Raw genomic sequence first — 20953 nt, 5'->3', positions numbered from 1 at the left:
GTACATTTCTACTTTTGCAGCTAAAATATGACCACTGACTATAAATACCTGCACTACATCATGCAAATCACTCACGTGCAGCAATTTCGACGTCACACTGTGAACGATTCACTTTTGAACCGATTCTTTTCAACAGTAGGAATCGATTCACATGTCAAGAATGAATCAAGCTGTGGTAGAATCCTCAGCCCCCATTAAAGTGGGAGTGATAACCTGTTACTCTTAAACAATCTCAAGCAGAATACAGTGGCTTGCAAAAGTATTCATACCCCTTGAACTTTTCCACAATTTGCCACCTGACAACCACAAAACTTGAATGTATTTTTTTTTTTTTTAGATTTTAAGTTATGGACCAACACAAAAATATTGCATCAGTTTGAAGTGGAATGAACATGATACAAATAAAAATCTGAAATGTGTGATGTGCAAAAGTATATAGCAATACTTAGTAGAGCCATCATTCCCTGCAGTTACAACTGTAAGTGCTTTGGGGTTTGTCTTTACCAGCTTTGATAATCTAGACTGATAATTTTGCCCCCTACTTCTTTATAAAACAGCTAAAGCTCAGCCATGTTGGATGGAGAGCTTCTGTAAACAGCAGTTTAATGTCTCTCCATAGAAACGTAATGCAATTTAAGACTGGTCTATAAACCATTACATTGTAGCTCTGGCTGTATGTTTAAGGTCCTTGTCTTGCTGGAAAGTGAATCTCCTCCCCAGTCTCAAGTCTTTTGTTGCCTTCAACAGGTTTTCCTCCAGAATTGTTGCCCTATATTTAGCTGTGAATAAAAACCAGGGTTGTTGATTTCTAAACTCTTAAAACTTTATGAATATGAACTTGTTTTCTTTGCATTATTTGAGGTCTAAAAGCTCTGCGTCTTTTTTTGTTATTTCAGCCATTTCTCATTTAAATAGCAAAATCAGAGAAACTAATTGAGAAACTGAAGTGGTCTCTTTATTTTTTCCAGAGCTGTATATATATAGTCCAGATTCAGGGGTACCTCCTCGAAAAAAATCCTCTATCATGCAATTTTAAGCATGCTGAATGTGAGCTAGGGTTTATTAAAGGTTGAACGCATGATTTTGAAACAGTGTTGACATATCAACGTCAGTTTACTTTTCAAAATCCTCACCAAATCTAATATAACGTTGATTCAACATTACAAATGCCAGCTGGGACGTTTCATAGGGTGAACAGTCAACAGAATGAATTTTGATTCAGCAAATAGTGCTGTAGCCTTTACACAGAGCAATCAAACTGCACCCTTTTTGCGTTTATTCGATTACTATGAATATTCGATTCGAATCATCGGGAGGTGGAGAGTGAATCGGTTGATTCAGTGAACCGACTCACTTACAGTGTGCGTTCATCACACTCACTGGCCGCGTTATCGAGTCACCTGCTCACCTGACCAATGGAGACGCCCACCCTCCCTCCTACAGCCAATGGGAGGGCAGGACGCGCGTCAGCCTGCAGAGCTTCGAGGTGGCGAGGAGAGAGAGATCCGAGCACAGGAGGAGGATTCTCCGGGTCTTACCGCTCTCTGAGGCCGCTCTTTACGCCGCCGGAGCCGCGCTGAGGGCCGTCTGGAGCCGCCTGGGCAGGAATGATCCCCCGCAGAGGCCGGCCGGCCGTCGTGTGGGGAGCGGGTTGTGTTTAGCGGCTCGTCCGCTGCGGAGTGAAGGAGGAGCGGAGAAACTGCAGCCCGTCTTCCGCACAGGAGCGCGACTTATCCCCGCAGCATCTACCGCAGCCCCCCGGTACGTACAGCCAGCACTAATTCACCAGCAGCACTAATTCACCAGCAGCACAGGCCACGTAGCTAACCTAGCCCTTCCCCTGAAGGGCATGTGGACGCGGGGACGCGCCGCTACACACACCGCCGCGGTCCACAGAGCGGAACATGCCTGCAGAGAACATTCAGTAAACGTTAATAAACAAAACCTACATATTTAAACGTTTTAAAGGAAAAAAGCAACATTTAAACAACCTTTATTTAGCGTTAACGTTGCCTGATATGTATTGGCATATGTGCTGTAACGTTATGGTTAAAATTGTGACATTGAATGAACGTTTATTTAAATGCTTGTTTATATAGCTCTGGCTGGTGGGAATCTACTCTCAATCCCACAAATAACGATGAATACGATTTTAATTCTGTTTAAATGCACCTAATACCTAATACAATGTAATGCACATAAAGTTTAATACAAACAACGAATATATGTGTCTAACAAAATAACGTTTAATCAATGTTATACCAGTGTTGAATCATCAAAATCAAAATTAAAATTTTATGTGGACAAGTAAATCAGGTCTGACCTCGTGGATCAACGTGGTTTAAATGCAAGTTATCAGAAATAGAAAAATCAACGTTGCTTCAACGTTGCTGGAGGGGTTGAGGAGGGGGGCGGTAATGTAAACGTGGCGACCTGTCGTATGGAGATTAGCTCACCTCTGCGCGAGGCTGAAATCCGAGCCCACAGGTCCGGAAAGGTCAGTGTTCGAGGCTCCTTGAGTGTCTGACAGTAAGCCTACCCTCCTATTGACCAGCTACCGTTCTGGGTTTACTCATTTACACACACTCACTCATGGGTAAAACGTTAAGAGACGTGTTAAACCTCTTTTTACACTAGTCATAATAGATATATGGGCTGTAAAACAAAACGTGTTCATTAAGTTTTTTGCCTAAAATCACTCTCAGACAAACAGGCCCGGTCCTATTTCTCTTTTCGGCACCCCTACCCTTGTTTTTGAACATTTGATCACTAAAAATTTACTTTATTTCAGTAATTCAGTTCAAAATTTGTTTATTTCTTTAATTGTTGATGATTATTTAAATTATTTGATATTTTTTTAATTATATAAAACCTATTGATACTTTTTGCAGTGTGGGCAGTGTGCCAAATCCTGCTGGAAAATGAAATGTGCATCTCCATAAAATATGTCAGCAAAGGGGAGCATAAAGTGCTGTAAGATTTTGTGGGAAAACAAAACTGCACTGACTTTAGACTTGATAATAAAACACAGTGGATCATCACCAGCAGATGACATGACTCTCCAAACCATCACTGATCATCAGTACATTTTACATTTCATTTGTAAATCAAGGGAGCAGAGTCTGGAGGAAGAGTGGAGAGACACACAGTCCAAACTGCTCGAGGTCTAGTGTGAAGTTTCCACCAATCAGTGATGGTTTGGAGAGACATCTTGTCATCTGCTGGTGTTGGTCCACTACTCACACTGCCAAAAGTACCAATTGGTCTTATATAACATTCTGATTTTCTGAGACTGGCTGTAAGCAATAATACAAATGCATGAAATAGATTACTTTGTGTGTGATACATCTATATAATATATGAGTTTCACATTTTGAACTGAATTACTAAAATAAAGTAACTTTTCAATGATGCCCTAAAGTTCAGCAACTTGGCTGCAGACTAACTAGTTAACTTTAGGGCTTAATCATGTGTGTGCAAAAAAGGGGCAGGTGGTGCAACAATGAATTATTATTGTCCATTATTGTCTATTCCATAAATAGCTTTTATTTTATTTTTTAGTCTTTGTTGTTGTTGTTGCACCATTTAAGGTGGAAAAGGAATTGTAGCTAGCTAATTAACTAATGGGTCAAACAACTAGCAATTTTGTATTCATTTCTTTTTATTTCACAGCATTTAGCTGACACGCTTATCCAGAACTACATATAAGGTTGTTACTGTTACAAAGGTAGAGTTAGGATTCTTGGCCAAGAAGGCCTTTGGTGTAGCACAGCATATTCACCCAGACCTGGAATTAAACCCAAGTATCCCACATGATAGGATAGCTCACTGGCAGGTAGTGGTGTTATCCACTGTGCCACACCAACCAATTTATTAATGCTTTTTATGAAGATGGCCATGAAACTAATTGAAAAAGCACATTCAGTTATTGGTTAGTGGTTATTGTAATTTATTACAAGAAAACTATATTTCTTAGTTTCTTTGGTCGCTTTAGCTGCCATCTTGCAAGTGATTCACACCTGTAGTGTGTTTCTTTGGACCGAATCAGACGATGAGTTTGTTTACTTGCAGCGTTTTCACCCTAGGGTTGGTTTGTTTTTACACAGGCATAAACCTAAATGTACCTGCTCTGATTGGTCAGACTTATCTGGTGTGTTAGATAAAAGGTAAATATAGCCAGAAGGTTCTGTGTTTCAGACTAGGGGTGGGCAATATTATATCGTATACACTATATCGTGACACAGAAATATCATGATATTAAAAATCCATATCGTGATAATAGGGCTGTTCTGTCTTAAAAGTAGTCTATTATTTACTGTGAAGCTTTAGGTGTATTTATTGTATAATTGTTTTAGTTTGCAGTTTATATGCATGCACTAAATATTCTGCAATATTTTTTGCTGCATTGTATTATTTTATGCTATATTATTTATTTTGCCACATTATGATTATACTGTTATACTATTATACTATATTCCTGAAATGAATGAATTATTTTAGTTTTCCTATATCGCCAAGTATATCGTTATCGCAAAAATACCCAGAAATATCTTGATATTATTTTAGAGCCATATCGCCCACCCCTATTTCAGACCAATGTGTTTAGTTGTGCAGAGCGAAGCTGCTTTAAGGAATATATTTTTAGAAGTAAACAATATAATGATTAGGCTGTTTCCAAGAATATTAAGGAAGAATGCAAAGTTTGAGGACTGTCTTCCCTGGTCAGCAGAGCTTCAGCCAGTATTTTCTAACTAGAACTATAATGGCAAATGTTACTCCTGGCTCTTTCTAGCAGCTAGCTTGGCTATTTATCTGTTTATTTTCCAGTCTTTTCTGGCTTTGCGTGACAGCGGAGAGGGCAGGTCATAACTGAGATCTAGATCAGACTGCAGATTTATATGTTCTCTGCTTAACTAAGCAGTAAATTACTGGGATCTGTAAAGGAATAACTTCAACTCAAGGGTGTGTTTTTTCAGAGCAGTGGGATTTTTGTGGCTAAAGTGTCTAAATGCTAAATCTTTAAAAGTAATTTCCAAGTATCACATATTTGCATTCCTACATTTAGTCAAATATTTTGGGATCCCAACATTTAACCATTTAATCATTTAACGTTTGTAAACACAACTCTATTAGAACATATTCACATTCAACCATTTAGCTAAACGTTCTTGAACCCAAATCAACAAACACTGCTGAACTTTAAGAAACCTGGTTATTGTTACAGACCTTTTCCTTTATAAGCCTAAGGAGTTCATGTTATGCCACTGATATAATGATAATTTAATAGCATTATAATGTATTTACAAACACTTTTTGTATTTTACAGCTGTGACTATGATATTGAGAAAGCATTGTATATAGAAATTATGCTTAATATATTTAAATAAATGAATACACAAGAACAAAAGTAAGGAATTGAACATCTCCAGCTACAAGGAAAGTAAAAAAATCTGTAAAGTAGTGGGAACTTCACTTAATTAAATTCTGATGGCAGTGTGTAAAAAGTAGAAGTGATCAACATATTTTATAGTGTTTGGCCAAATAATTTAAACTAAACAATGTAAAATTAATTTTAGGTTTTGTTGGTGTGTCTGCTGGGGTGTTAAAAATATAAAAAAGTGTTTATTAAGTATTTTTAGATAGTAGTCTTGTAATAGGTTTTTCTTTGAAAAGCAAGACAACAGTACATTTAGGCCATTTAATTTATGCAATGATGGAAAAAAGAAGCGGAATTATTGAAAACTTGTGAAAAAAAAGTGTATTGTCTATTTAGTAATCAGCCTTTACAGAAATGCTTCTGTGCGGTTTGATTGAGCAGGTGTAAAAACAGTAATCGCACTCGGGTGCGGATCAAAACAACCGGACCGAGACCTGATAGTGGAGGTGGTCTTGATCCCAAACTAACTCTGGAGCGGTTTCGCTTGTGGTGACAAAGTGATCCGGCCTTGATCTGACCCAGCTATTAAATATACTCCTTTTATATTTGAGCTAGCCTGCTGATAAGGCACAGTTTAATCTGATATATTAGCCATACAACACTCATTACCACAGCTATGAACAAACACTGTCTCTGCTGCTCCATGCTGTTTACACACTGAGCGTGGTATGGTAGCATCTAATTTTCAGTGTTCTGTGTTAAAGCAGCTTCATTCTGCACTGCAGATATACAGGATGGGAACACATGAATCTTCTAACTATATATTTACTTTCTTACTCCCACGCCAGACAGCTCTGACCAGAGCCGATCAGAGGAGACGATGTGCTTGTGTTGTTTATTGGTGCGCATTTTGTTGCGTTTAGGTTTATTCCTGTGTGAAACCAAATCAAACCAAACAGAGGGAAAAAAAACGCTCCAAATAAACAAACACATCAGCTGATTCGGATCATAGAAACTTTCACAACTACAGGTGTGAAAAACACTATTAGTGCAGGGATGTCTGGTAGCAGGGCTGCACTCTGATGTCATATATTAGAATATTTTGCCATCTCCCCACTTAGTAACACTAATAATTTTAGTTTATAAGAAAAGATGGTAACACTTTCTATGAATGTCAGCTCTATAAGACTCTATAACCACATTTATAACATATTATAATGCATTCATAAGGCATTATAAACATGGCTATAAATATTTATAATAATGCATAACCCATTATAGCCATGTTTATTAAGCATTATGACCTGTGATTTATAATACATTGTAAACTGTGTTATTATATATATGTTAAAATAGTATATAGCTACCGTTAATAATCTAATTGTCTCGCAATGAAAGTCTGGCACTTCACTTAGAGCCCACAAAGACTTGTTATAATACATTATAATTGACTATAACTAATATTATATTCAAGACAAGAATAATTTATGAGTGGTTAAAAATATATTGGTAACACTTTCTATGAATGTCATCTCTACAAGACTCTATAAACATTTATAACACATTATAATGCATTCATAAGGCATTATAAATATGGCTATACATATTTATAAAACTCTATAATTCATCCATAGCCTTGTTTATTTTGCATCATAAACTGTGATTATAATGCATTAATAGCTGTGTTTATAACTTGTTATACATCAATACCAAGAAACTCAGTCCCAGCTTGTAGACTTGTATCATGACTAAAAAAGCTTCCAACTTATAAACACAACCTCAGTAATCCTATAAATATATTTTTAACCACTCATGAATTATACTTGTCTTGAATATAATATTAGTTATAGTCAATTATAATGTATTATAACAGGTCTTTGTGCGCTCTAAGTAAAGTGACATACTTTTTCATTGCAGGACTGGATTATTAACGATAGATATATACTATTTTAACATGTATATCATAAGCATAGCTTATAATGTATTATAATCACAGGTCATAATGCTTAATAAACATGGCTATAGTGGGTTATGCTTTTTTATAAATATTTATAGCCATGTTTATAATGCCTTATGAATGCATTATAATATATTATGAACGTAGTTATAGAGTCTAATAAAGATGACATTCATAGAAAGTGTTACCAATATGTTTATCGGATTATTGAGGGTGTGTTTATTACAGTCTGCAAACTGGGACTGAGGTTCTTGGTATTGATGTATAACATGTTATAAACACAGCTAGTAATGCATTATAATCACAGTTCATGATGCATAATAAACATGGCTATGATTGATTATACATTTTTATAAATATATATAGCCATGTTTGTAATGTCTTATGAATGCATTATAATGTGCTATGAGTGTGTTTATAGAGCCTTACTTATAGAGATGACATTCGTAGAAAGTGTTACCGAAAAGATCTTACGGACAGCTTCTTTAAATATCTTGATACAATATTTTTACCGTATCGCTCAGCCCTAGTGTGTTCTTTGACTGTCCCAAATGGTTCAGAGTACAGTAGTAGAAAACAGAAACAGAGGAGAAACTTTTACTCACTTTTATTTAAGTGAGTAAATTCTCAGAAAGAATATTAACCCTTGTGTGGTGTTCATATTTTTGTTACTCGTTTACTTTGTTACTTGTATTTAATTCAGCAAAATTTTACATTAAAATGCTTTACACATGCTTGCTTCACCTAAATTGCAAGCAATATAAACAGCTTACATGGTTAATATTTGCCCTTTACCTTTCTTATGTTACATTTCTTTCAAAAAGTGCTACTCTTTTTTTTATTAGTTTTTTAATAAAATGTAAAATAAAATGAATTTAACTCAAGATATGAGTAGAAAATTTGTTTAGTTTCAAATTTACAAATAAAGCAATGTTTATTAGCCCTTGGCCAAACATACTGTATGTAATATAAATGGTTGGGGGGGGGGGGGGTGTACAGTGTGTGTTTATCGAAAATGTGTTTTGATATATGTTTTTTCACAAAAAATGAGCCAATGCCAATGAGTTTGAGTTAGAAAAAATATTTTTTTTTAGTATCATTTGATGAAAAATGAAAATGGGTCCCACAGACCCGAACACCACACAAGGGTTAAATAAGAATGTTAATTGTTGATTAAATGCATATCGTTATTTTTTTTTTTTTTTTTAGCTACATCTCCAAGCTTTAAAGCCTATTGTATCCATACAATCTATAACGAGGCAGAACACAGAACACAGCCATCCGTGCACCACGTAGAGAAGTGCCTCAGTAGTGCATCCTCCTCCTGTTTGAGTATGACCCCCTGTTGAGCGAGGAAGGAAGCAGAACGCTGGGCTTTCCAACTGCAGCTGGTGTGGCTTTTGCAGCTTGTGGTAACAGTATGTTCCTGCAGTCTGTAGAGAGAGAGGAACCTCCCAGCACTGCTCCTCCAGTGTAGGCCTCAGGTCCTCCCTGAATCAGTTCTGCTCTATTTGTCCACTAGGTTGTCGGATGGCCGTAGACTACATCAGGAGCTGCTTATCTCTCTGTAAGTAGCTGGATCAGTGCCCTCACCAAGGACTAACATTGTGCAGTAAAGAGACCGGCTAATACCCGGGCCAGATTAGGAGAGCCTGCACACCAGCTGGCTAACTTGACAGGATTGAGAGTGATTAAAAGCACCTCGTTGTCAGAGAAAGGGGACCCAAACACAATGCAGCAGATGGCATGCTGTGTGTGCTGCATGTCTGCGTGCTGCACAGGTCGCTGCGTTGGTGCATGCTGGCCTGCGAGCGTACCAGTCTGCAGCGGCATGCACTGTGAACTGATCCGAGCGTTCATATTTGAGGCGTGATGTACAGAGTAGTGAGGATGAAACGAGGTTGTGTGTGTGTTAAGTGTGTGTGTGTGTGTGTGTGTGTGTTTGTGCATCACTTGAGATGCTCAGGAGAGCAGCAGTGTGGTGCTGTACAGAAGCAGATTTCAGCAGATGCATGTGTCTGAGACTGTGTAAGCATGTGCTGCTGACAGCATGGAGTGGAGTGTTTTTTTTTTTTAGGCTGCTATTGGTTTTAGTGCTGACCGGCTCCCTGCTGCTGATGTCAGGTCTGTGCTGTATGTATTTTGTCTTAATTTTCAAAAAAAAAAAAAAAAAAAACGATAATAAAAAAATAATTATTAAACACGTAACCTTTCTTTTTAACATCCTAGCAGACAAACCCACAGTACTGCAATCCTAATTATAAATGTACCTGAGTACTGCTATTCTAGTCATAAGTTTACTTACTACTGCTATTATAATGAATAATTTACCTCAGTACTACTAATATAATGATGAACTTACCTTTGTATAGCTACTATAATTATGAATTTTCCCCAGAAATGCTGTATTAATCGCTAATTTACCACAGTTCTGCTATTCTAGTCATACATTTACCTCAGTACTCCTATTCTAGTAATGGAATTACCCAAGTACTGTTATTATAATTAATAATTTACCTCAATACTGTTATTAAAATGATGCCTTTACCACAGCAGTGCTATTCTAGTCATGAATTTACCTCAGTACTGCTATCCAATAATGAATTTACCTCAGTACTGCTATTCCAATAATGAATTTACATCCGTGCTGCTATTCTTTGATGAATTTATATCAATGCTGCTATTTTAATGATGAGTTTACCTCAGTAATGCTATTCTTATCATGAATTTACCTCAGTACTGCTATTATAATGATTAATTTGCCTCAGTTTTGCTATTCTGGTCATTAATTTATCTAAGTACTGCTACTATAATTATGAATTTACCGCAGTGCTGCTAATTTAACAATGAATTTAATCACTACTGCTATTCTAGCCACCCCAGTACTACTATAATGATGAATTTACCTCAGTACTTCTATTATAGTCATAATTTACATGATTACTGCTATTAAAGTCATAAATGTACTTCAGTACTGCTATACTAATTACAAATGTACCTTAGTACAGATATTCTAATCATGAATTTACCTCAGTACTGCTACTATAATTATTAATTTACATCAGTACTGCTATTATAATCATTAATTTACATCAGTACTACTAATATACTGATAAACTTACCTTTGTATAGCTAGTGTAATAATAATAATACATTTACCTCAGTAATGCTATTCAATCACGAATTTATCTTAATCTAATGATTAATTTACATCAGTACTGCTACTGTAATGATTAATTTACCTCAGTACTACTAATATACTGATAAACTTACCTTTGTATAGCTAGTGTAATAATAATAATACATTTACCTCAGTAATGCTATTCAATCACGAATTTATCTTAATCTAATGATTAATTTACATCAGTACTGCTACTGTAATGATTAATTTACCTGAGTGCTGCTATTCTAATGATCAATTTACCTTACCACTGCTAGTCATGAATTTACCTCAGCAGTGCTGTTGTCTGATCATGAATTTGCCTCAGTACTGCTATTATAATTAATTTACCTCAATACTGCTATTATAATGATTCAATTACCTCAGTACAGCTATTTTAACAATACATTTACCTCAGTACTGCTATTATTATGATGCATTTACCTCAGCACTGCTATTTTAATGATTAACATACCTCAGGAGTACAATTCTAATAAAAAAAATCATCAGCAATGCAATTCTAATGTAAATTTACAGCCGTAATATTCAAGTCACCCGTGAATATTTCTACAGCAACAGGTAGTCAGACTTTTAGTAAATGAACAAATCCTGTTGTTAAGTTAGCTAGTCAAGTACCACAGCTAACATTACTGTTACTAATTAGCCTTGCATAGCTTTTATCTTTTACTTGTAAAACAGACAGTTTGGGAAGAGGAAGTAAACTAAAACAGAGTGATAAGTGATGCTGAACTCTTTTATTCAATATTTTATTACATTCATGAACTTAATGAACTTAAACATGGCATTTCATTTTGGCAAGAAAGGTCTGCTGCTACTGCCGCTACAAAAAAAAAAACATTAGAACAAATTTAATGCATTATTCATCTGTCTGTAAACTTTTTCCGGCATTTCCAAAGTAATATTTCTTTTACATTTACGGTCAAATAATTTTTACTTGCCTAATATTTACAGCATAGTACGATTTTAGACAAGATATGATAATAATTGACAATATTATAATATCATTATATTAACATTCATTGGTTATTTATGTGGAAATAGCTTGGCATGACAACTTTTTCCACCATCTCAAACAACATGATAATGTGCAGTTTGCTGAGTCATTAAAATACCACCAAGAGTGTAATCGTTTTTTGCTTATTATTGTTATTATATCACTTTAATGCACAGTTGGCTATTTAAATATACTGCATGCTGTGTTTGGTGTATTTGGTATATAAATAAATACTAAGAATTTACTGTTAGCCTTTAAAGTTTTTCTCATATTCTATCATATGTCATTGTTTCTCTTAAGCAGAAATTAAAATTTATATATATATATATATATATATATATATATATATATATAATCTTTTTTTTTTTTGGGTCATATCGCAAACCCTTAGGTGTATGTTTTTTTTTTCCATGTCAGTTCACATCAGTTTGCTTTACTATTCATTCCTGCTTTGAATTCTTGGGAAAAGCCCTTCTTCCACCATTCATTCTCTTCTCTCATCTGTGTTTTTCCACTAAGCTCTTTTTAGCAATGTCTATTTTTGGCCTTGAACTAAGTCCTCGTTTAAGGGACTGTATACACTTAATTATCTGGCACAGAAGCTTGTAAGCTTCTTACCCAGTAGAAGAGGTTAGAGACCAAGTCTGTGTGGCCTGCTGGAATCAAAGAGCAAGAAAAAATACTGCGTTTGATCATGTAGCCTCTGGTTGAGTGTTTTTAACCCTCCTGTTTTGCCTGTAGGCAGGGATTAGGGCTACAGTACAGCGTGTACTCAGAGCAGTATGGGATATGTAATCGTGTGAGGAGTATGTTTGGACAGGACTGTGGTAGTTTGCATTATGTTTTCCTGTAGCCAGAGAAGTAGCTCACGTCTGTTTGAGAGAATAGTTCAACTGGCGTATTTTTTTCACTATAAGGTGCACTCAAAATCCATTAAATGTCCCCAAAATCCACTGTGTGCCTTTTAATCTGGTGCATCTATGGGTAGCGATATAGTCCTAAAATAATATCACAATATTTCATTGTATTTTCACATTAACGATACTCTTGGCGAAACATTGAATTAAAAAATAATAATTAAGAATACACTACTGCACCAAAATGAAATTATAAAATGTTATTATTGCATAAACTATGATATGGTGCACCCCTAACTGAAATATTAAAAAATACAAGAATTGAATCAGATTTGTAACAGAATGATCAGTCAATGATCCAGAATGTTATGATATTAATAATAATGCACTCCAAACATCTCTTTATATATCCAGGATTAAAGTAAAATAAATGATACTGGACAGATATAATCTGTCTCTAGTAGATAATATAGTATAATATAGTATATAATGGGAAATGAGAACAGTGTGAGTTTTTCTTTTGCTAAAAAAAAAAAAAAAGTATTAATATCCTGATGTGACAGTTAGGGTTGGGTGATATGGCACAATATTTCAGGGTATAATAAAAAAGGTTTCTCCTGCACCAAAACTAGAGCAGCATTAGCATTACCTGCTAACTGTGCTAAGCGCTAGCTTTTTTAACGTTTGGAGGTGAGTATTATCAGCCTGTAGCCTGTTGGTAACCCCGGATAGCACTGGTGTAGCAGCATTAGCATTACCCGCTAACCCCGCTAAGCGCTTACAGTTTCGCCATTCAGAGGTGAGTGTATTGTACTGTAGTCTGCATGTTTACCGTGTTAAAACAAGCTACATGGGACAAACTGATAGCTGCTAGTGAGCACATGTTGCAGATATTTTCAGTTACAGCTGAATTCACGCTTTTAATCCCAGAAAAAATCACTCTTATTTACCTTTTAAAAAGCCATTTAAATGATGATTAAAGGTGTGATCACTGTTGTTTAGCTGTTTTTCTCTGGTTTTAAGAGCTCGGAGCTGACTCAGCTCTTAATCGGTCCAGTCGCGAGACCGGTGCACAGGTGGGGGCGGGGCTGGTGACATCATGTGCCCTGAATTGTTTAATATCGCAAGATATATCGGCAAAAAATGAACATTTGCAATGTAAACTTTTTCCAATATCGCGCAGTCCTATTTCTCACAGCAGTGAGACTTGCTGGATTAGAAGGAAAACATGGCGACACCGTTGTTCCATATTGGTGTCGTATAATGCTCTTTATGTATAAAAATAGACCAAAAATTAGACGTTCATTTATGGTGCGCCTTATAATGGGAAAAAAATACAGTATACAGAATATCTATTTTATAAACTGTCTGGTCACGCACTCTATATAACATTTGTTTGGACTGCTGTGACATTGTTTCCGCAAGTCTTCTCCAGCACATCCCAAAGATTCTCAATGAGGTTAAGATCTGGACTCTCTCTCAATCCATGTGTGAAAATGATGATCTCATGCTCCCTAAATCACCTTTTCATAATTCCATCCCCATGAATCCTGACATTCTCGTCATCTTGGAATATGGCCGTGTTCATCAGGGAAGAAAAAATCAAATCCATTGATGGAATAACCTGGTCTATATTCAGTATATTCAGGTGGTCAGCTGACTTCATTCTTTCAGCACATACTGTTGCTGAACCTAAACCTGCAGACCAACTGCAGCATCAACCCCACATCATAGCTCCGCCCACACAGGCTTGCAGAGTAGACACTATACATGATGGGAGCATCACTTGGTGGGAGCCTCCTCTCTTCTTTCCTTGAGGCTCCATCACTCTGGAGCAGGGTAAAAGAAAACTCTGAAGCTGTTTTTGCTAATTAGTCTCACTGATAGTGATGCTTTTCTATTATTTGATTTTACCAAAACCACATCCAAACACATTTCTTTCTGGAAGATGATGTTTCTCCTCTGTCCTTCCTCTTTTTTTATAAACCATTGGACAGATCTTAACCTGATTTTATTAGTTTCAGCTACAATCTCCTTAGATGTTTTCTCTGATTGTTGCATGTTGCCAATAGTTTAATCCTTCTGAAACCGATTAACATCTTTTCCACGACCACAGGATGAGTCTTTCCACAAAGTTTCCACAAATGAGAAGCTACTCCCTGCATCAGTTAGGGTTAAATTACCTGATGCCAGCTGAAACATACATTGATCATCCATGCACAATTTTTTATCAAATGGGAGGCTTTAACTTACTTGCTTAGTTAAATCCAGGTGGTGACAATAAAAAATAAATAAATAAAGCAGTTGACAAAAAGGTTATTAAAGTAGATACATCCAATTCTTTATTTGCCCGTCAATAGTTTTCATTATATAAATCTTATAAGCTACTTCTATACAGTCATCTTAAGTTTTTCTTTGTTGTTGTAACAATTTTCTGGTATAATTTGTTGTATGTCTGAGCTTATATAACCTACATCGAGTATCTTACTATTCAAACCTCCAAATCTCCCTTTGAAATACGTATATCATCGCTGTCCAGTGAAAAACAATTATCTCTAAAACAGCTACTTTTCAGGAGAGAGAAAAAAACTTCCAGTTCTCATTGTGGAGAAATTCTATTGGTCCATACATCAAGAAATTTTAACACATTATATGGGACAGTTGATTTTTTTAAATTATGTAGTAATCTAAACATCGACAAAAATGGAGATACTTGTTTTTCATTATACAGCGACTATATGTTGCCTATATGTAGAGCCTCCTGTGTATCTTTTATTTTTTTTTATGTAAATAATTTAATAATGTATATTTGGACCTTTTATTGATGTGATGCTTTTCCATCATATACACAAAACATATTTAAAAAAAACATATTCACATAATATTTGTAAGTCTAGACAGCATCATATCTATTAAACAATGCTAATCATTCACTTTTACTGCATTTCATTCACAGCATTTGCATTACTGACCAGCTAAACATGTTTTCTAACAGAGAACAGGTAAATATGTGACGCTGCTCTGATCAATTCTGCCAGGCCTCTAAGTTCATTAAACTCCTAATGTAACCCATTTAGTGCTTCATTAGAAATAACCTTCACCGACCTCGACCTACATAAGTATATGATTGAGGTTTGGGCTCTTTTAAATTGGATTTGAGAGTCTCATCAAATAGTGCGCACATGTTTAGAGCAGTGGTGACGCCAATCATCTGAAGCCCTACCAGTGTCTTCAGTGTAGTGTGTAGACTAATGCTTATAATACAGAGCTTTTTACTTATAACCCAACGAAATCTCAGTCATTAACAGGGAGAGCTGACTGCTGTATTTAGGCCTCTCATAAAAATCTATCTTTAAGATGATATATTGTCCCAGAAATATTTGTTAGTCATTTTGTGCCACTGATGAAATAGTAATGCAGTAAGAATAAAGTATTTTCGCTTTTTAAGAGAAACCAACTTTTTATCTTTAATATTTTCACATTTGAATTTGTAATATAAGTATTAATATCTATATCTAAATACTATTGTTGTGTTGTGTGTTCTAGTAATGTATGTGTATACGTTATATATAATGTTATATAACATAATATTATAATATTATGTGGGAGACTGGGATTCAATTCTCTCTGGGTGACTAAATGCTGTGCTACACTAATAAGAGTCCTTGGGCAAGACTCCCAACACTACTTTAACCCACCTCTTTAATAGAAATAACCTTGTAAGTCCCTCTGGAGAAGAGAATCAGCCAAATACCATGAATGTAAATATCAAGGTATATAAGTTAAGGTATTAACATTATATTAATGTGAATGTGCTCTCTGTATTCAGTAAACACATGCGTAATAATGAGATTAGGGGTGGGCAGGATGTCCCTAAAATAGTATTACAATATTTTAGGGTATTTTTGTAAACATGAAAAAACATGGAAATACTGTAATAATTTAAAACATATGCTATTGCAACAAAATAAACCTTGTAATTGTACTTAGTATAAGAGTGTCAATCATTCAGTAGAAACAAAAAATGTATAAACGTATTTTTAGTGAATGCATTAAACTGCAAGCATAAAAAAACATTATACAAAAATACTCTTTTTTTATTATTAATTTGGAACTAGGTACACCATTCATTCATTTTTTTATGCATCTTTCAAGTCTTTAAAATTCCCTCCCTCCACCCAATGTTAAACATTAAACCATTAGTTACAAAAAAAACCAAAAAAAAAACAATGATACTTATGAATGATATTAAATAAAGTTAAATAAATTATTAAATAATAATAATAATCATAAAAATAAAACAGTATGTGCCTCACGTCATCTGATAAGAGTAGATATGTAAATAATGAATTTAATAAAAACAAACTAAAGTAAGGCACATTCTTTTTTGGTAGATGTTAGATTTAGGTAGTTGTGAACAATAGCTGCTTTTCCTTCATGCTGTGATTCTAGAAATGTTATTAAAAATATGACTTTTTTTTGGTTAATTGCATACTTTTATTTGCTTAGCTAAGATCATTAATCCAAATACACATTGTTAACCCAAAATCTGGAAATAAGACATTTCACATGTAATAAGCAGAGTTTAAGCTGCTTTGCTCTCGTGTGTTATACAAAAAAATGCTTATTACAATTAACACTGAATGGGTTTTTAAAATCACGTTATATAAGCCAAGATATATTGTGTTATAATATTGTGTGTGATACGATACGGCACACCCCTAACTGAGGTCAGCTTTATTGTAATGTTCCACATATTGCACTATAATTCAGTAATGTAATTATTGTTCCAGGCCTGCTGACTGTTTTACTGTAGCGGAGGCTGCATGTCCTCATATGGCCAGTATCGTTATATAAGTACTGCAGAGAGACTGTGTGCTTTTCACACTATGGTATCAGCACCTTAAAGTAACCCAATACTGATAAAATAAAATAAAATAATAAAAATCAGCCCCAACTGAGATTAGACTGTGATGAGCATGTTATTGCATTCATTTGGTCTGGATTTTCTGACTTTTCAGTTTTCAGGTTCACACCAAAGTAACAGGTGTAAACAGGTGTAAAAGTATAGAGAGACTCCACCCACATAGCTGATGAAGTCAGTATGTAGTAAACTTTTTTAGTCCACTCTTTAACCTGCAGTGTGAAACCGAAAGTAACCAGAACAAAGGCACAGAATACAATGTATCATAAGCCCTGTCTGAATGGGGTTAGTTTCTCAGGGAGTAATTTTCTCTTTGCGATTTTATTTCCATCGTCTGAGATAATTACAGGCTGAATTAAAAATTAAAACAGCTATTTGTCCACTGCCGCGCAGATCCGCGAGATCCATGTAAAAACACAACAGCGAGTGGAAATGGAGGAGCTACTGAACTCGATGTCATGTGACCGAGAAAGCCTAAAAACTCACTGGTCCTCCTGTTTTTTCAATTGCAGTCCGTATGCGAGTTTTATCACTGAGTAGAAGTGTGAAATATTTTTCACAGACGTCCCCTGAGGAAACTAATCCTGTCTGGATAGGGCTATAGTCTCAAACCTTGGTTTGGAGTTTGGTCCGGATTTGACACTGATTGTTGTCTTATGGACAGAGTCTTCCACCTCAGTTGTAGATCTCTGCAGTTCATCCAGAGTGATCATGGGCCTCTTGGCTGCATCTCTGATCCGTCTTCTCCTTGTTTGGGCTGAAAGTTTTAAGAAGGACATCCGGGTCTTGGTAGATTTGCAGTGGTCTGATCCTCCTTCCATTTTAATATGATCGCTTGCACAGTGCTCCTTAAAGCTCCACTAGGTAGGATTATGATTTTGTGCTTGTGGGCTCCCCCTACAGTTGCAGAGTATAATATTTCATTAGAACTAAAAGTCAGAAAGCAGGTCGCAGTTCTCGCGTTGGTCGCGGCCGCCTCTGAAAACTTACAGAGTCTGGTTTGAGCTCAGAGGAGATCCGGCACAGACACGAGAGCACCGCTATTCCTCCTATTACACCTCAATGCAGCGCTGCAGTGAGTTTCAAGCTGTAATTTTACTTCTTTAAAAAGATCAAAAATCAAGGAAATCCTACCTAGTGGGGCTTTAAGATGTTTAAAGCTTGGGAAATCTTTTTGTATCCAAATCCGGCTTTAAACTTCTACACAACAGTGTCTCGGAGCTGCCTGATGTTTTTCCCTGATCTTCATGATGCTCTCTGCATAGCTTTAAACAGAACTCTGAGACTCTGATCACAGAGCAGGTGCATTTATACGAAGGCTTGATCACACACAGGTGGATTCAATCTCATCATCAGTCATTTAGATCAACATTGGATCATTCAGAGATCCTCACTGAACTTCTGGAGTGAGTTTGCTTTTCAGTTTTTTATTTCTAAAAAAAAGTTTAAAATCTCCAATTAATTTCGTTCCACTTCACGATTGTGTCCCACTTGTTGTTGATTCCTTCATGTCTTTATGTTTGAAGGCTGAAATTTGGCAAAAGGTTGAAAAGTTCAATACTTTTGCAAGGCACTGTATATACTAAATACAATTTATATTTCTTACAAAGTGTATAATTAATACCTTAAATTTCATATTTTTTTATTTCAATTAATTGAACATTTCATAACAATAGAGCATCATAAGTTTTTTTTGAATTTGTGTATTTGTTGAAATGTCGATTTTTAAAGGAAAATCTGTGAAAAGATATAAAAATGCAGTGTTGTTTGAGGGACTAGGTAAAATAAAGTGTAGTGTAGTGTAGTGTAGTGTAGTATAGTATAGTATAGTAATGGTCTGGGAACGGTCTGTTCTGGGTTACAGAGATCATCGGCCTGTGTTTGTTTGGCCTTTAGACTCCAGAATGTTACTGAATTTTTCTCTGCTCTCATTTGCTTTGAAAAAGTTAAACACAGTTGGTCTTATTCAATCTATAAAACTAAAATTAATCTTTTCCACTTAACTGAAGTTATTCTACAGATGTTAAACAAACATGAAACGTTTATAGGAATTGTTTACAGGAATCTGTGTTGTACAATTCTTTTCTTTCTATTATTATCTATTATTAATTTTATCTTATATTTTTTCTTATTTTTTATTTTACTCAAATGTGATTGTAGACAGTATAAACTAGGGGTAGGTGATGTGGCCCTACAGTTTTCTCAAGATATTTCAGGGTATTTTTGCAATAATATTATTCTTGGCGAGATGAAATAACACTGAAAAATGTTGTATTGATTACAGGAATATACCCACTGCAACAAAATATTAACAAAATTCTAACAAAAATTCTATTTAGTAAGGGGGGCGGCGAGTGTTCCTGTGGTCTAAAGCGCTGTCGCTATGAGGGGGAGGTCGCAGGTTTGAACCCCCGCTCATGCAGCTTTACCATCAAGCTGCCGGCACTCAGAGGGAGCACAATTGGCCCTGCTCCCTCCGGGTGGGTAGATGCTGCAGCGCAGGGCGTCTGTGAGCTGATGTATCAGAACCGAGTCGCTGCACTTTCCTCCGAGCGTTAGTGCTGTGATGCTGCTCGGCAATGTTACAGCATCAGCAGCAGCTCGAAAAGAAGCGGAGGCTGACTTCACATGTATCGGAGGAAGCATGTGTTAGTCTTCACCCTCCCGGTGTGTTGAAGCTTTACTAGTTATAGGGGGAGTCCTAATGAGTGGGTTGGGTAATTGGCCGTGAAAAAAAATTGAAGAAAAAAAAATCTATTTAGTTAGACAGTTTTAAACATTTCAGTAAAAACAGAACATCTGTGAACAACAGTAAATTAACAAAGACTGTTCTTTATTATAGAATAATAACATAATAATATAATAACAACTTAAATCTCAGGATGTTAAGTATATGCATATAAAATGCAAACGAACAGATCTGGAAAAAAAAAGAGAGCACCTCAATTTCTGAATCAGTTTCTCTGATTTTGCTATTTATAGGTTTATGTTTGAATAAAATGAACATTGTTGTTTTATTCTATACACTAGTGTTGTGCGATATGAGGATAAATATCGTGGGGACGATAGAAAAGTGTCTATCATGCTACTTACCTTTTATCTTCCTTATCGTTTCTACAGTAATTTCACCAATTATTCATGCAAATATATAAAGTAGGCTTTGATAAAATGTATTGGCGTTAGGGTTGGTTTCTATTATGGTTTTCTATTTTTGGTGAGGATCTTGGACTGATTTTATGTGGTACGCTCTGTTGTGTATTTTTACATTTGAATTATTTCACTAGAACCGTCATGCTGCCGCTGATCCTTCTGTTCTATAGGTGTTGCGTCTCATAGCGCTGGAAAAGCTTTATATTCTTTAGTCTTTAAGCTAATTTAAGCTTTGAGTGTTTACTATTTCGTTTTGATCTTTTAGAATTTGTTAGATTATATTTCTTTTAGCATTTTGAGCTTAGTTTAGTTGGTTATTTTCCTATTATATATATTTTTCTGTTTTTATTAAATGTTATTATTAGCTTATTAGCTTCTAACTTGTTATTTAGCGTACAAAACGTCTCACTGATCTTTTAAATGAATGTTGATTTATTCATTTAATAGCTCTATCTAACTATTTTAAGCCAGACAGACACTGTGTGATTTTTTTTAATCTGGTGTGGAGAGCTC

General features: G+C 35.5%; 1 protein-coding gene across 2 annotated transcripts in view; it reads left to right on the top strand.

Annotated features, from left to right (window-relative positions):
• The first annotated feature begins 1424 nt into the window (after nt 1-1424).
• The window catches only part of LOC103027717 (protein FAM126B), a 41410-nt gene continuing 21881 nt past the window's right edge, over nt 1425-20953 (top strand). The window contains exon 1 of one of the 2 annotated variants that reach the window (XM_049465759.1): nt 1425-1761. The gene's annotated coding sequence lies outside the window, so the exon portion shown is untranslated. The remainder of the gene's footprint in view (nt 1762-20953) is intronic. The other variant, XM_049465760.1, reaches the window with a different exon arrangement.

Source organism: Astyanax mexicanus, chromosome 16 (genome assembly GCF_023375975.1).
Source record: "Astyanax mexicanus isolate ESR-SI-001 chromosome 16, AstMex3_surface, whole genome shotgun sequence".
Taxonomy (NCBI): domain Eukaryota; kingdom Metazoa; phylum Chordata; class Actinopteri; order Characiformes; family Acestrorhamphidae; genus Astyanax; species Astyanax mexicanus.
Note: the sequence above shows the minus strand (reverse complement) of the source record. Positions and strands in the feature narration are given on the sequence as shown.